This window comes from Fukomys damarensis, unplaced genomic scaffold (genome assembly GCF_012274545.1).
Source record: "Fukomys damarensis isolate Sample0158 unplaced genomic scaffold, DMR_v1.0_HiC HiC_scaffold_37, whole genome shotgun sequence".
NCBI lineage: Eukaryota > Metazoa > Chordata > Mammalia > Rodentia > Bathyergidae > Fukomys > Fukomys damarensis.
The window spans coordinates 11402148-11416362 of record NW_022900949.1 but is presented as its reverse complement, the minus strand read 5'-3'; positions in this window follow the sequence as shown (position 1 = coordinate 11416362).

Below are 14215 nucleotides of genomic sequence, written 5' to 3'. Positions count from 1 at the left end.
CTCTGTGTCACCGGTTCACAACAGCCAGGGAAAAGTTTTCTCCATGCTTTGGCTATGGTATTTACTTTTATCATGTTCTAAGCTCTAGACACCTCATAAATTGCATCCAATACTGTCAAGTTTTTCCAAAACATTTTTGGGTCAATTCCTTCATCATATACTTCTGGAGAGGTCCTGTTCCATAGTATCTTTTTAATGTGGCTAAAACTTCCTGGCTCATTGTATTGCAGACAGGTAAGTTAATTAGATCTCTTGTAGGCAGTTAGACAGGGCTGCCCTCAAGGAGCCAACATAACAAGGAGCCAACATGGAGGACAATCAAGACACATTCACTGAAGGCCAGAATTGTAAAAGGAGAGAAATTACTACACACTTGTGAAAGGGGGTTCGTGTGCCCTTTCAGGTGCCCCTTCCCAATTAGGCCACTCATGCACTGAGAGGTCAGGCAGGAGATCTTTATTGTAGGGAGGCAAGCAGGAGGCAGAAAGGCAGAGAGAGAGAGAGAGAGAGAGAGAGACAGGAGGAAGAAGAAGCAGAAGGACAGAAGAGAACAAAGAAAGGAAGGTCCTTTTATCAGTTTTGGGGTGGGCTATTGCTTATTTATGAGGAGTGAGTTATTTTTAACCTATCACAGGCCAGATTGCTTTCATGGGCCCAGTCCTGCAGACACAGGTTTCAACTTTCCTGGACCACTGTGGCCTTGCGGGGGAGTGTTAGGAGATCGCACATGTTAAAATATAACCCCCCCCAGCCATTTTATATCTTATTTCCTGGTTCTTTCCTGACTCTGAGTCCTTTAACCCACCGAAATTATAAAGTGCAAAATTCAAAAGACAACCTGGCTTGCAATAGGATAACAAAGACCGCTTCTCCCAAGGCAGGATCTTCCATTGCCTGCCCTATAAATATCCCAGTACTTCCTCTCCTCGCTCTCTCTCTCGCTCTCTCACTCTCTGCCTTCCTACCTCCCACTCAAAGATCTCCTGCCAGACCTCTCGGTGCATGAGTGGCATAATTGGGTAAGGGGCACCCAAAGGGGGCTTGAGACCCCTTTCATTGGTGTCAGAAGTGGGATCTGGGATTGCCAGGCCCACAGGCTAAAACGTCTGAGGCCCAAAACTAAGATTCTTGGGCACCCCTGCTCAGCCCCCACCCAACGTCTGCAACCATTCTCCTCGTCGCCATCTTTGCAGCCACCACCGACCTGCTGATCTTCCAACCCACACTTTTTTGGGTAAGTTCCCCTTTCAGAAAAGTCTTCAGGGTAATGGGGACTCCAGACCTCAGATCACCCACTGGAATCACATTTGGGACACAGCTGGGTGCCAGGCTCTGTCCTCACTCTCTCGCAAACCAGGTTTGCCACATTTGAGCTAAGTCCAGGACTTAGCTTTACTTAAACTCCTATCTTGTGTGAGGGACGCCTTCACAAGAAACCAAGTTTCCATCCTCTAGATCAGGTCTAGAGAAGAGGGGGTTTTATCAGAGCTCACAGAGACGTCTGGATTTCTGATAACCTCCTTATCCCGGTGGTCATGGGCTCTGGCTCCTCCATACCCACAGACTCTCCTTTGGGATGCTTACTCAGGAATTTGGAGGGTCTTGATTTAAAACCCAAACGGCTAATTCACTTGTCTACTCAAATTTGGCCCCAATATAAATTAGGAAATCAAAACGTCTGGCTGCCTAACGGCTCCTTTGAATCGGGTCTAATTAGAGACCTTTACAATTTATGCGAGCGACAAGGAAAATGGTCAGAGATCCCATATATCCAAGGCTTTTCCTATCTTGCTAATCAGCCTTCTCTTTGTTCCACTGCCAAAACTGCTCCAATACTTTTGCTGACTCAAAGCCTTTCCGCTACCAATCCCTCTTCTTGTGACTCTCCCGCCCAACCTGATCCCGCAGACCCTCCTCCTTATCCGGCGGCAAAAATTCCTTCCACTCCTCCCCCTACTCCATCTGACTCCTCCCAACCCTCTGAATCTCCCACCTCTTTAATTCCCCTGGACCTCCCACTCCCCCACCTCATGTGCCGACCCCACCCCTCACTCATTCCAGGTCACACAAGGGCCACACGATGGTGCCCTTGTGTGAGGTAGCCGGAGCCGAAGGAATTGTCTGCGTTCATACTCCTTTTCCTATGTCTGAACTAGCTCTCATTCAGGCCAGACTTGGTTCTTTTACAGCCGATCCAACTACCTTTATAAAACAATTTTAACTTTTGACTCAGTCTTATCAATTAACTTACCATGATCTCTTTGTAGTTTTAACCAATGCCTTAACTCCCGAAGAAAATAGAAGAGTGCTGGATCAGGCTCGTGCACATGCAGACCAAGAACATTTAACCAACAATCACTACCCGGCAGGTGCTGCTGCAGTCCCTGATCAGGACCCAGAATGGGACTACAACACAGAGGTGGGAATTGCAGCTCGAAACAGGTACCAAAATTGTCTCCTTCATTGGCTCCATGGAGCTGCCATGAAGGCCATTAATTATGAAAAGCTTAATGAAATTATACAAGAATGAAAATCCATCCACCTTTTTACAAAGGCTAACTGATGGCCTCGGTCAACATACCAAACTAGACCCTGAGTCTGTGGATGGTCAGAGATTAATTATGATGCATTTTTTCTCTCAGAGCTACCCAACATTAGACTTAAACTAAAAAAGCTTGATCAGGGGCCCTTGACCCCTCAGGCAGAGGTTCTGGCCACAGCATTCAAGGCCTACTATGGCCGAGATGACCTCAAAATTACAAAGAAATATCAATTATTAGCACAAGCTCTTAATTCGACCAGTCCACCTATGCCACAGGAAAGAAAACCCCTACAAAAGAGCTCCCAACCACCAGGCCCCTGTTACAAGTGTCATCAGGAAGGCCACTGGGCAAAGGACTGTCCTAATCCCAGAGTGCCAACTAAGCCCTGTCCCAAATGCCACCAGAGGGGACATTGGGACACAGACTGTCCCTTGGTGTTCACCCGCCATCAGACCGTCAGCCCCACAGCTCCCCAACATGCGGACCTGATAGGTCTAGCGACAACGGAGGGACAATGAAGAGGCCCTGGCACATCTGGTGCAATGCGGATCACTGCCCAGGAGCCCAGGGTAATCTTGACTGTGGCAGGTAGGACCATTTCTTTCTTATTGGATACTGGTGCCAGCTTCTCTGCACTATGAGAATACTGGGGGCCTACCTCCCTTTCTCAGACTTCTATTGTTGGGGTAGAAGGACAACTACAACACCCACACCAGACCCCCCTACTATCATGCACTATTGGCAATCTTACATTTCTTCACTCATTTTTAGTCCTTCCATCCTGCCCAGTCCCCTTATTGGGCCATGATATTTTCTCCCAAATTGGAACCTCTATTCACTTCTCTATGCCAAGCCCTTCCAACACTCTGACAACTCCCCTCTGCCTGGTACTATCTCAAGCCCTCCAATCCTCATCTTCCCAATCCAATTGGCCAATTAGCCCCTCTCTTGTTAATCCTCAAGTGTGGGATATCCGCTCTCCCTCAGTAGCCAAATGTCCCCCTGTCAAAATTCTCCTTAAAAATCCTCACAATTCCCTAACTTGGCACAATACCCCCTTCCCCACTCTAGCTTAGAGGGATTAACCCCCATAATCCATGATCTCTTACAAAAGGGACTCCTGAGACATGCCAACTCTCCCTATAACACCCCCATTTTAGCAGTAAAAGAACCCAATGGGACATACCGATTGGTTCAAGACCTTAGGATCATTAACTCAGCTATAGTTCCTATACATCCTATCGTGCCAAACCCATATAGACTCCTATCTTCCATTCGATCCAATGCCACTTATTTTTGTGATTTAGACCTCAAAGGTGCATTCTTTTCTATCCCCTTACATAAAGACTCTCAAGATATTTTCACATTCACCTGGACCGATCCCTTCACCAATGTGTCTACCTAGCTTACCTGGACTGTCTTGCCTCAGGGTTTTAGAGATAGCCCCCACCTATTTGGTCAAATTCTAGCACAAGATCTTTCTCTTCTCCAACTCAAGGATACACAATGTATTCAGTATGTAGATGACCTCCTTCTCTGTGCTCCTTCATTACTCACACTCCAGCAAGACACTTACACACTCCTAAACTCTATCTCTCAGAAAGGATATTGGGTGTCACTAACAAAAGTCCAACTTTTCAAACAACAGGTCACCTATTTAGGAATATCTTTAACACCTGGGTTCAAATCAATCACACTAGACAGAAAACAAACACTTCGGGATATCCCAGTCCCCACAACCAAAAGGGAACTTCTTTCCTTTCTGGGCATGGCTGGATATCTTCGATCCTGGATTCCCAACTATTCTCTTTTGGCAGCTCCCCTTTATGAAGCAGTTAAAGGAAATCCCCATGAACCCATAGATGCCCCATAAGTGTCCCTTTTATTCATCTCAAATCAAATTTATTAGAAACCCCTGCTTTACATCTTCCAGACTTTTCATGTCCCTTTCATCTTTATGTGTCAGAGAACAAGGGATTTGCCCTTGGAGTCCTAGGACATCAATTAGGCCCCACTTTTGCACCTGTAGCTTATTTATCCAAACAATTAGACCCAACCATTAAGGGATGGGCTCCTTGTTTGCAAAACCTAGCAGCCGCCTCACTCCTAGCCCAAAACTCAAAAAAACTCACTTTTAGATTTCCCATGATAATACTTTCTCATCATTCCCTTTCAGATTTATTAAATTACAAACATCTACAGTACCTCCCACCTTGCAGGATCCTGTCACTCCAAATGGCCCTTCTACAAGACCCTTCCCTCACTTTTCAGCTCTGTCCACCCATCAACCCCTCCTCTCTATTACCAACCCCCAATGCTGATATGCCTATTCATAACTGTCTAGAAACTCTCGAAGATCTCTTACCCCATGATTCCCACATAATAGAAGGTCCCCTTCCCTCCTCCGAGCTGGTTTGGTTTACAGATGGCAGTTCATTTCTCAAAGATCTCACCAGGAGGGCGGGATATGCCATAGTATCCCACTCTGAAGTCATAGAACAAGGGTCCTTACCCACCCAAACTACTAACCAACAAGCAGAGCTCATAGCCCTTACTCGAGCATTTATATTGGCCTCAGGAAAACGACTTACTGTATATACTGATTCCAAATATGCTTTCCATATACTTCTCTCACATGCAGCGATCTGGCGAGAAAGAGGATTCTGCACCACAAAGGGCAACTCCATCCAAAATTCCAAGTTCATTATAGAACTCTTACAGGCATCCAGGTTACCATCAGCAATAGGTATTGTCCATTGTAAAGCCCACCAATCAGACACATCACAAGTATCTAAGGCAAATAACAGGGCCGATCAGGCTGCAAAAGAGGCTGCCCTAAACTCACAAAACATCCCAAACTCTAACTCTATGCTGCCCCTGACTACAACAGGTCCTTCAGATGGCCCAGATACACCCCCCAAAGTCCCTCCTATAACCAGAGATCAGCTTATCTACCTACATAAACTTTTCCATCCCGGTTATAAGACCTTACTGGCCTTTCTAGAACCAATAACTTCTCTTTCTCCTTCAGATAAATTGTTCCTCCAAAACCTGGCCTCCACCTGCCTCATATGTCAAAAATCTAACCCCTCTACCAGGCCCATCCCCTTTCCCACACACCAAGCAAGAGGCACATTACCAGGCATGGATTGGCAGATAGACTTTACACATATGCCTAGGATAAAAAAATATAAATATCTGTTAGTACTAGTAGATACTTTCTCTGGATGGGTCGAGGCCTACCCTACTACAAACAAATGGGCCTCCACAGTTTCCCTTTTGATTTTTAAGGAACTCATTCCCAGGTTTGGACTCCCCACCTCCTTCCAATCTGACAATGGACCTGAGTTCACCTCTCGGATAACTCAGGGCCTCACCAAATTCATGGGAACTTCCTGGCATTTCCATATCCCATTCCACCCCCAATCTTCAGGAAAGATAGAACGTACCAATAGGTCTATCAAATTCATCCTCACTAAACTGACCTTAGAACTCCACCTAGATTGGGTTACACTCTTGCCATTGCTTTATTAAGGTTGAGATCCCTACCCAAAGCCCCTCTCCAGATCTCTCCCTTTGAAATAATATTTGGACGCCCCATACTGCCTCCAGGACTAATCCCCCAAGCCTCCCCTCTTCCTCCCACCCTATTAATTCCCTTACTTAATTACATGTGGGTCCAGTTATGTCAACATGTTGATTCATTATTACCCTGCCCCATATCAGACCTCCCACCTTCCTACCAACCCAGAGACCAGGTCCTCCTGGCTCCACCTAATGAACAAAGAGATCCCCTTAAACCTAAATATCAGGGACCATTTACAGTAGTTCTATACACTCCAACCGCAGTAAAACTAAAATCTCTCCACGGCTGGTTCCACTGTTCCCGACTTAAGCCATTTTTACCCACTTCTTCCCTTCCCGACCTTTCAACAGATTCTCCTTCAACCTACTCTGCAACCCATATGGGACCTGTCAAGGTAAAACTTACTAAAATTACAGAAGAAACACCTGACTTGAACTTGGACCCTGCATAATTAACAGACTAACTGCTTTCATTCAACATAGAATGAATGCAGTCAGACTCATGGTACTTTGTCAACAGTACCAACACATCCCTGCTGAGGACAGGGACACTAACCAGCTCTCCACCCAGGTCTCCACACAGACGGCTCACCACCAGTCAATGCTAAGGACACAGGTCCCAAACATTGCTGAAACTTCCTTCATATGGAAATCACTCTCCAGAACCAACCGTCCATCTGGATCTTCACCAGGTTCAGAGAGTTCCTAAAAAACTTCTCCCCGATCTATGTTGGATGGCTTCACACCCTTGTCCGGTTCCGCAGATAACCAATTGGGTCTCTGAGGCCTGGCTCCAGGGATCCCTTTGTCAGTTCACACCGGATAAAATTGAGACTTTCACTTTCCTTTTACTCTTCATTATTTCTAAAATGACTCACCTCAGTTCTTAGAGTCTCCCCTCGACTAAAATCCGGCCTCAGTTCCCCTCCTCACTGACCAACCTATATAAGTTTTTCTTACAGATAACTCCAATGACCATCAGCTCACCCATGCCCAACGACAGCACAGCCAACTGCACACCAGGCTAACCCCCGCCCCCTAGGTTGATTCATGGCCCCAATTCAGCAGGAAGTAGATACAGAAGACAGACTCTCCGCCCCTTTTTCCACCTGCCATGGACATGTTGGCTGTCGATTGTCATCCAAAATCAAAGAGTGGGGAACGTTAGGAGATAGCACATGTTAAAATATAACCTCCCCCAGCCATTTTATATCTTATTTCTGGGTTCTTTCCTGACTCTGAGTCCTTTATCTCACCGAAATTATAAAGCGCGAAATTCAAAAGACAACCTGGCTTGTGATAGGATAACAAAGACCGCTTCTCCCAAGGAAGGATCTTCCATTGCCTGCCCTATAAATATCCCAGTACTTCCTCTCCTCGCTCTCTCTCGCTCTCTTGCTCTCTGCCTTCCTGCCTCCCGCTCGCCTCCCCACAATAAAGATCTCCTGCTGGACCTTTCGGTGCGTGAGTGGCATAATTGGGCAAGGGGCACCCAAAGGGGGCTCGAGACCCCTTTCAGGGAGGGAAACCAGAGATAAGGGCATGAGGTCATTTTAGGAGCCAAGATGTACCAGGAGAATGCAGCCTGTGAGGCGGTGTCACAGCATACTTTAACATGATCAATTCCCTAACAACTTGTGCTTCTCCTGGGGATGAATAGCACTGAATGATATTCTAAATAGGTATCAATCATGTGGGTGGAAGGACTAAGGTCTTTACCCAGGCTTTCCAGGAAATATCACTGACCCCCACCTAGTAATCCACCTAGTAATCCCTGCAAATTTCTTTTTTTATTATGCGTTGTGTTCTGTTAAAATTACATTTTATTCTTGGGCTGGGGATTTAGCTCAGTGGTTCTGCCATCTGCCTCACAAGTGCAAGGACCCAAGTTCAATCCTTGGTACCCCCCCCAAAATTACATTTTATTCTTATTTTGCATGTGTTGCATTTGGACTTAGTTGCTTCAAAATGCTATAAAGTGTGTATTTTATGAAAGCATCTCAGATAAAGACAGTTCAGGCCTTTGTCTTTCTCTTATAGAATGCCAAACAGTGTTACTCTGCCAACTATTAGTTGCCTTTAGGACAGCTGCGAACAGGTTTCTCCAGTTGACCTCTGGTGAATCCCCACTCCCATTGAAGCCAGTGGTGGATAGAACATTGACCAGATAGGCAATTGGGTTCCTTTCAGAGACAGATCTCTGATTGCATGGAACTAACAGAAACTGAGGTAACAACTGGGGTCATGGCCAGGGCTACTGCCTGGCAGATACCCAGAGGTCCCTCAGAAGAAACTAGCTCCCCACAGCTCATCTGGTAATCAGCAGAAAACCTCCACATCTTGTCCTATCTGGACTCCTGTGAGGTGAAAGGGAACTCTTGTCAGTGATCATCAGGTATCCGCTGTCTCAGAGTGATCTGAAATGATGCTGTCAGAGCCCTTTCTTAAGCCTCCATTAAGAGTTGAGCTACAGGTTTGGACTGCTTTCACTACTACTAGAAAGACAGACCTCTAGATAATATAATATATAATATAATATAATATAAAAAACAAATCTTTCATAGATTAAAAACTGCTGAACCTTCTCCTCCCAACTACCATAGCCTTCATCATTTATGTGTGTAGGGGAGAAAACCACTGATAGCTTATGGACTTGGGAATGTTGACTGTGGTCTTATGAAATGCTATATGGTGATTTTTCTGGATGTTTAACCAGCTTGAACTTTATTTGGACTTTTTCTCTCTGCTAGTGAGTTTAAAACTCCCCTTTGGACCAGGGATTTGGCTCAGTGGTTCTGCCACCTGCCTCACAATTGCAAGGGCCAGAGTTTGATCCCCGGTATAAAAAAAAAAAAAAAACAACTCCCCTTAAACTTTTCTCCAACTTGCTAGGTGTAGTGGTGTACACCAGCATGAGGGAGGCTGAGGCAGGAGTATCACTGAGTTTGAGAACAGCCTGGGCTGCATAGTGAGTTCCAGGTCAGTCTCAACTACATAGTGAGACCCTGTCTCACACACACACAAAAAAAAACCAACAACTTTTCTCCAACTTGTTGGGAGTTCATTTGAGAATCCCTCATAGTCAGGCCATTCCTCCTTCCAGAAAGTCAGACTAAGACAACTTGCAACAACTGTTTTGTCTTACATTAGGGAAAATAACAATCAGTAACTTTCATTTGTTTTTACACACTAGAAAGTGGGACTGTTTTAGTCAGCCTTTCTCTTCCTTCAGGTGTAAGAGGTAGATAAGAGTGACTTTACTATGTAGATTGTGGCTTCTAGGAAGACCTATGAGCTTCAAATACTTAGTGAATTTAAAATGGACCTTAAAGGAGTAGCCTTGTCTTGCTGCTAATAATAGTTGCCTAAAAGACTGGATAGACAACAGAAATTTCTCAGAACTTCCTCTACCCTAGGGCCCATGGCAGAGTCTCTGACTTACCATATCTGGAGATGATCTCTTTTGCAGGAAAAATGCCCTATTTTCCTCTCTCTCTCTCTCTTTCAAGGAACTAGAAATCAGTGGTTTGAATTTCTTGGTTTGCTAGCAATGCTTCTCTAAATATGACTGTTATAGCTGAAGTCAACTGTAATTTGTGTTTTGAGAGTACTTAGTGGAGTAAGGATGTGAGTTAATTACTTGAGGAAGATAAGATCACACACTGGTAAAGGGTAGATAGTCTGGTCCAGTTTTATTTTCTGGGTCTCTCTCCAGATGGTATCTACCTACCCTGGAGTGGAATAAACCTTAGGAGACACCCTGGCAATGTTCTAGTGGTCACAGAAATCAAGCAGAGACTTATGGGATACCATACTTGTTTCTCTTGTTTCAGATTAGGAACTCCATAGCCTAACCTCACACACTCCTTTAGAATGTAGTGAGGAGCAATTTAGTATTTCTCTACACCCACACTTGGTGTGCTTACTTCTTAAAGCCAAGTACACAGAGGAAAGTGCTATGATGCTATCTCACAATTAGAATTATACTATAAAAGAGAGAAAATGAAAATGGTCAAAATCATCTGTTGAAATTAAGACCCTAAAACCACTGAGATTTCTAGAAAGTACAGGCTTTTGTTGCCTTTAGATAGGATATAGTGAGATCGTGTGACCTATTTATCACCCTATAGGAAAACCCAAAAGACAGCCATATTTTAACCTGGAAACTGACTTCCCCAACCCCATTCCAGAAGCTCAAACAAGCACTTCTAAGTGCCTGCCTACAGGACACTGTTTCAGTTTGTATGTTAACAAAAGGTAAGACATGGCTTTGGGAATGTTTTTACAAGATCAGGGAGCTGCTTAACAGACTGTGGGATATTTAAATAATAAATTAGATATTATACATTCAAAAATTTTTATTTAAAAAGAAAAGCCCTAAACAATATAGTTAGAACACTTTCGTTCTCTTTCAAGAGGCAAAAAGCAGCCATTCGGTTTCTTTGATTATTGGTTTGATGTTATGATTGGCAATGCAATTGGGATCGATCATAGCTTTTGTCTCTAGAGATGTGTTTTGCTAAGGATTACAGATCCACCTTTAAAAAGCTCCTAATCTTAAATGTCTTTCTTAATTTTGGAAAATTCTTGTGCCATACTTAAAGGCACTCTTCTGTCCCTTCTCCACTGCCCTGCCCCTAAGAAACAATGCAGTTCTCAATAATATTTAATTCACGGTGCTTCCCTTCTCTATGGCTGCTGGATTTTGAGACAAAGCTTCCAGAATGGTGAGTTTCCCCTTCCCAGAACCCTTCCAGAGTAAAGCTGACCTTCACTTATTTCTATAGAAAACTGGTCTAGGATTAATCCCAAAACTCTTAAAGACTAAATGTAAGTTTTAGTCCAGATGTATCTGTCTTTCAGCCCTCAGGTGAAATTAGAGAATGAAAAGAACAGCCAGCCCTGCTCTGTCCACTTCCTTGTATCTCTAGTCTGCCACCTCTGGCACTGGACAAGACAAAGTCTAAGAGACACCTTAGATTGGGCACAGCACAAGAGGAATAGACAGGGATACCTTTCTCTTTGTTTCTTTTCAAAATGGAAAAATGAGTCAGGGGTGGTAGTGCATACCTCTAATCCAGCACTCAGGAGGCTGAGGCAGGAGGATTGCTGTGAGTTTGAGACCAGCCTGGGCTGGGCTACATAGTGAGTTCCAGGTCAGTCTCAATTACAATTCTGTCCTCTATATCTGATTTTCTGGTTTCAGATTATCTCGTTCTGTTGTGTATATTTTCTTTTTCTTTTTTTTCCTTTCTCTCTCTCTCTCTCTCTCTTTTATTTTGTTTTTTGTTTTGTTTTGTTTTGTTTTGTTTTTTTGAGACAGGGTCTCACTATGCAACTCAGGTTGGTTTATAAATAAATGTCACTAAAGACATGCTTCCCCCAGTTTGCCAGATGATCCAAATAATATCAACTGGTTTTAAAAATACATATTATCATCTATATATAATAACTCTGGAATCTTTGGTCAAAAACAATGTGTTAGTTGTTTCGATCTGGTTCTCATAAGTCATCTAAAAATTTGTTAAGATAAAAAAGATTCTTGGGTTTAGGGAGACTACTGGACAGAACTCCCCTTGGTAAATAAAGGAGTGGCTGCCTGGAAAAATTTATTCCAGACTTTGTTCACAAAGGGGACCCCAATAATCTCCATAGCCTTATGGAAAATATGTTGCTAAACACATTATTGTGATATGTATGCACTGGTCATGGTCAAATGGCTAAATTTTCTATGGGAAAACAATAAGGTTTTATTTAAAATACTCTTGGTACAAAACAAAGGACAAAGGGTTTCATGTAACTGATACTTGTTATTTCATGGTGTATATAGTCATGCCTTCTGGGTGTACAAATCTTCTAGGATATTTATGGTACTGATCTTTTTTACTCAGGTAGCTGCCTTTCTCATGTGCTGCAGCTACTTGTGTCAAGCCAACATGAGATAACCAGTCAAAACTTCTCAAAAACTTATGTGAGGTATGTTATCGAGTCACCATGCTTCGGGGAGCTCAGTCGCCAAACAGTTGAAACAATGTAACACACTAAAACTAGAGGTTAGGCACTATGAACTCCTAAGGTACATTTATAGGCTAATATGTGTGTTCTCTTCATGTGGCATCCTACTAAAGGATAACAGATGAGTTTTCTTTGTGTCATTTAATGTCTTATGATCAGATGGAGGTGTTTGCCTGAAAGCATCATGATTGCCATACAAAAATGCTATGTGTGGCTCTTGATCTTAAATTTTTCTATATAATGTATGACTGTTGCCTGTTAATATTCTGCAGGGATTCAGCTACTCAAACAACCATGTTCACAAGAAATAACAGCCCCCTAATTATGCTTCATATTTCAAAAATGTTTGATGTCTTAACTATTACAATAGTTAAGCTCACTGTTTCTACTGCACTACTAATGTCACTGATCTTCTCTTCTGGGTGTTCAACAACTAAAGTTTAGAGGCCAAAACTAGAAAGGTAACTGGGCTATGAGGACAGCCAATATTTTGGCCCTAACCCCTCAAGGTCAACAAGAATCTGAGACAGGAGGGAACCTTTTGTACAGGATCCTACATCTTTGGTAAGTCACTCAACCTTCTGAGCAGGGAGATTGCTGAGCATCAGAGGACAAATGTACTGTGTGCCCAAGGAGGGTAACCATGAGGGAGAAGTCCCCCATGTTTTCACTAAAAGCAATATGGTCAAGCAAGGCCATGAACCATCCGGACAGCTGACACTGACGGAGGAGCTGAGAGGCTGTATGCATGGTTGCAAAATAATGCCTGAAGAGACTTAACTGACCTGAATAGATAGAGGGGTTCATGCTGGTTGACACAGGTCTCGCTAACTTAGTCTTAAACATCCAGCAGAAAAGAATAACCAAAAGAGGTATAACATAATACCTTAGTAATAAAGCTAGATACAAAAAGGGTTCAAGTCACTGACCCCTTCTGGCAGTTTCCAGCTCTACCAGTAGCTGACCATGATTATGGATCATAAGGGGAAAAACAAACTATGGTAAAATCTATAAGACCTCAGAGTTTTATATTTCTTAGTGAAATTTGTTCTTCAAATTGTCTCTTATCTTACAGCTAAAACTACAGGGACTTATGACAGAGTATCAGACTTAAAGATAACCTCTATCAATGAAAGAATCTAAGTCCAGCGGGTTCAATTGTTGAACCCAAGTCACAAAATCCCCAAGAAGACCACCAAGGAATCTCTTCCAATGCAAACACAAGAGGAGTTTATTGCAAGCTCGAGCCTGGACCCTTGGGTGTCACCGTTACAGCAGCTTCAGACCAAGAGCCCAGACCCATCTTTGAAGCAGGATTATATAGGGTTGGGGAGGCTCTCCCTTTTTATAGGTGCTATTTTTATCTTTGCGAGAGGGGTACTGGGAGGGTGCTTACTGAAAATTACTAATACCTACATTCACAGAATTAGTTCCTCTTTCTAAATAACATTTGATTATCCTAAGCAGGAAAGATTCATCTTTAGATCATAAAAAGAGGAACAGAAACAGGGTGGAGACTGTCATACAGAGTGGAATTTTTGGCAGCTCTGTTCTGGGCAGGGGCACAGAGGGAGCCCACTTCAACCTGAAAACTTGATCCTTACACAATCACTATTTCAATTTCTAAGTGTGACTTTCTTCCCAACCTGCCCTTTCATTCTAAGCATGTGCTCATGCTTAGGTTATGCATACTCTAATTTCTTAGAAGGTTTGTTTATTCTTCCCTAGAGGCTGCCAAACTCCAAGTGGCCATACAAATGGAACCATTGACAAATGTGCTAGACTTCTTTCATCTGGATCCACCACATCAACCTAAACAGCTCATGCTTCTAAACTATACAATACAATTTCTATGTTGGATTCTGAAGTCCCCTGGACCTTCTACTTATCCTCCTAGTGTAAGACCTGAATGAACTAAAGTGATTCCATGCTAATAGGCCAGAGGCTGTGCTTCTTCATATGTTAATTGCTATCTTGGCTAACAGCCCACCCAGGGGCAAATGGTATGACAAAGCTCAGTGGTTCGGTGGCCTTCCTCGCAAGCGCAAGGACCCAAGCTCGATCCCCAGTAC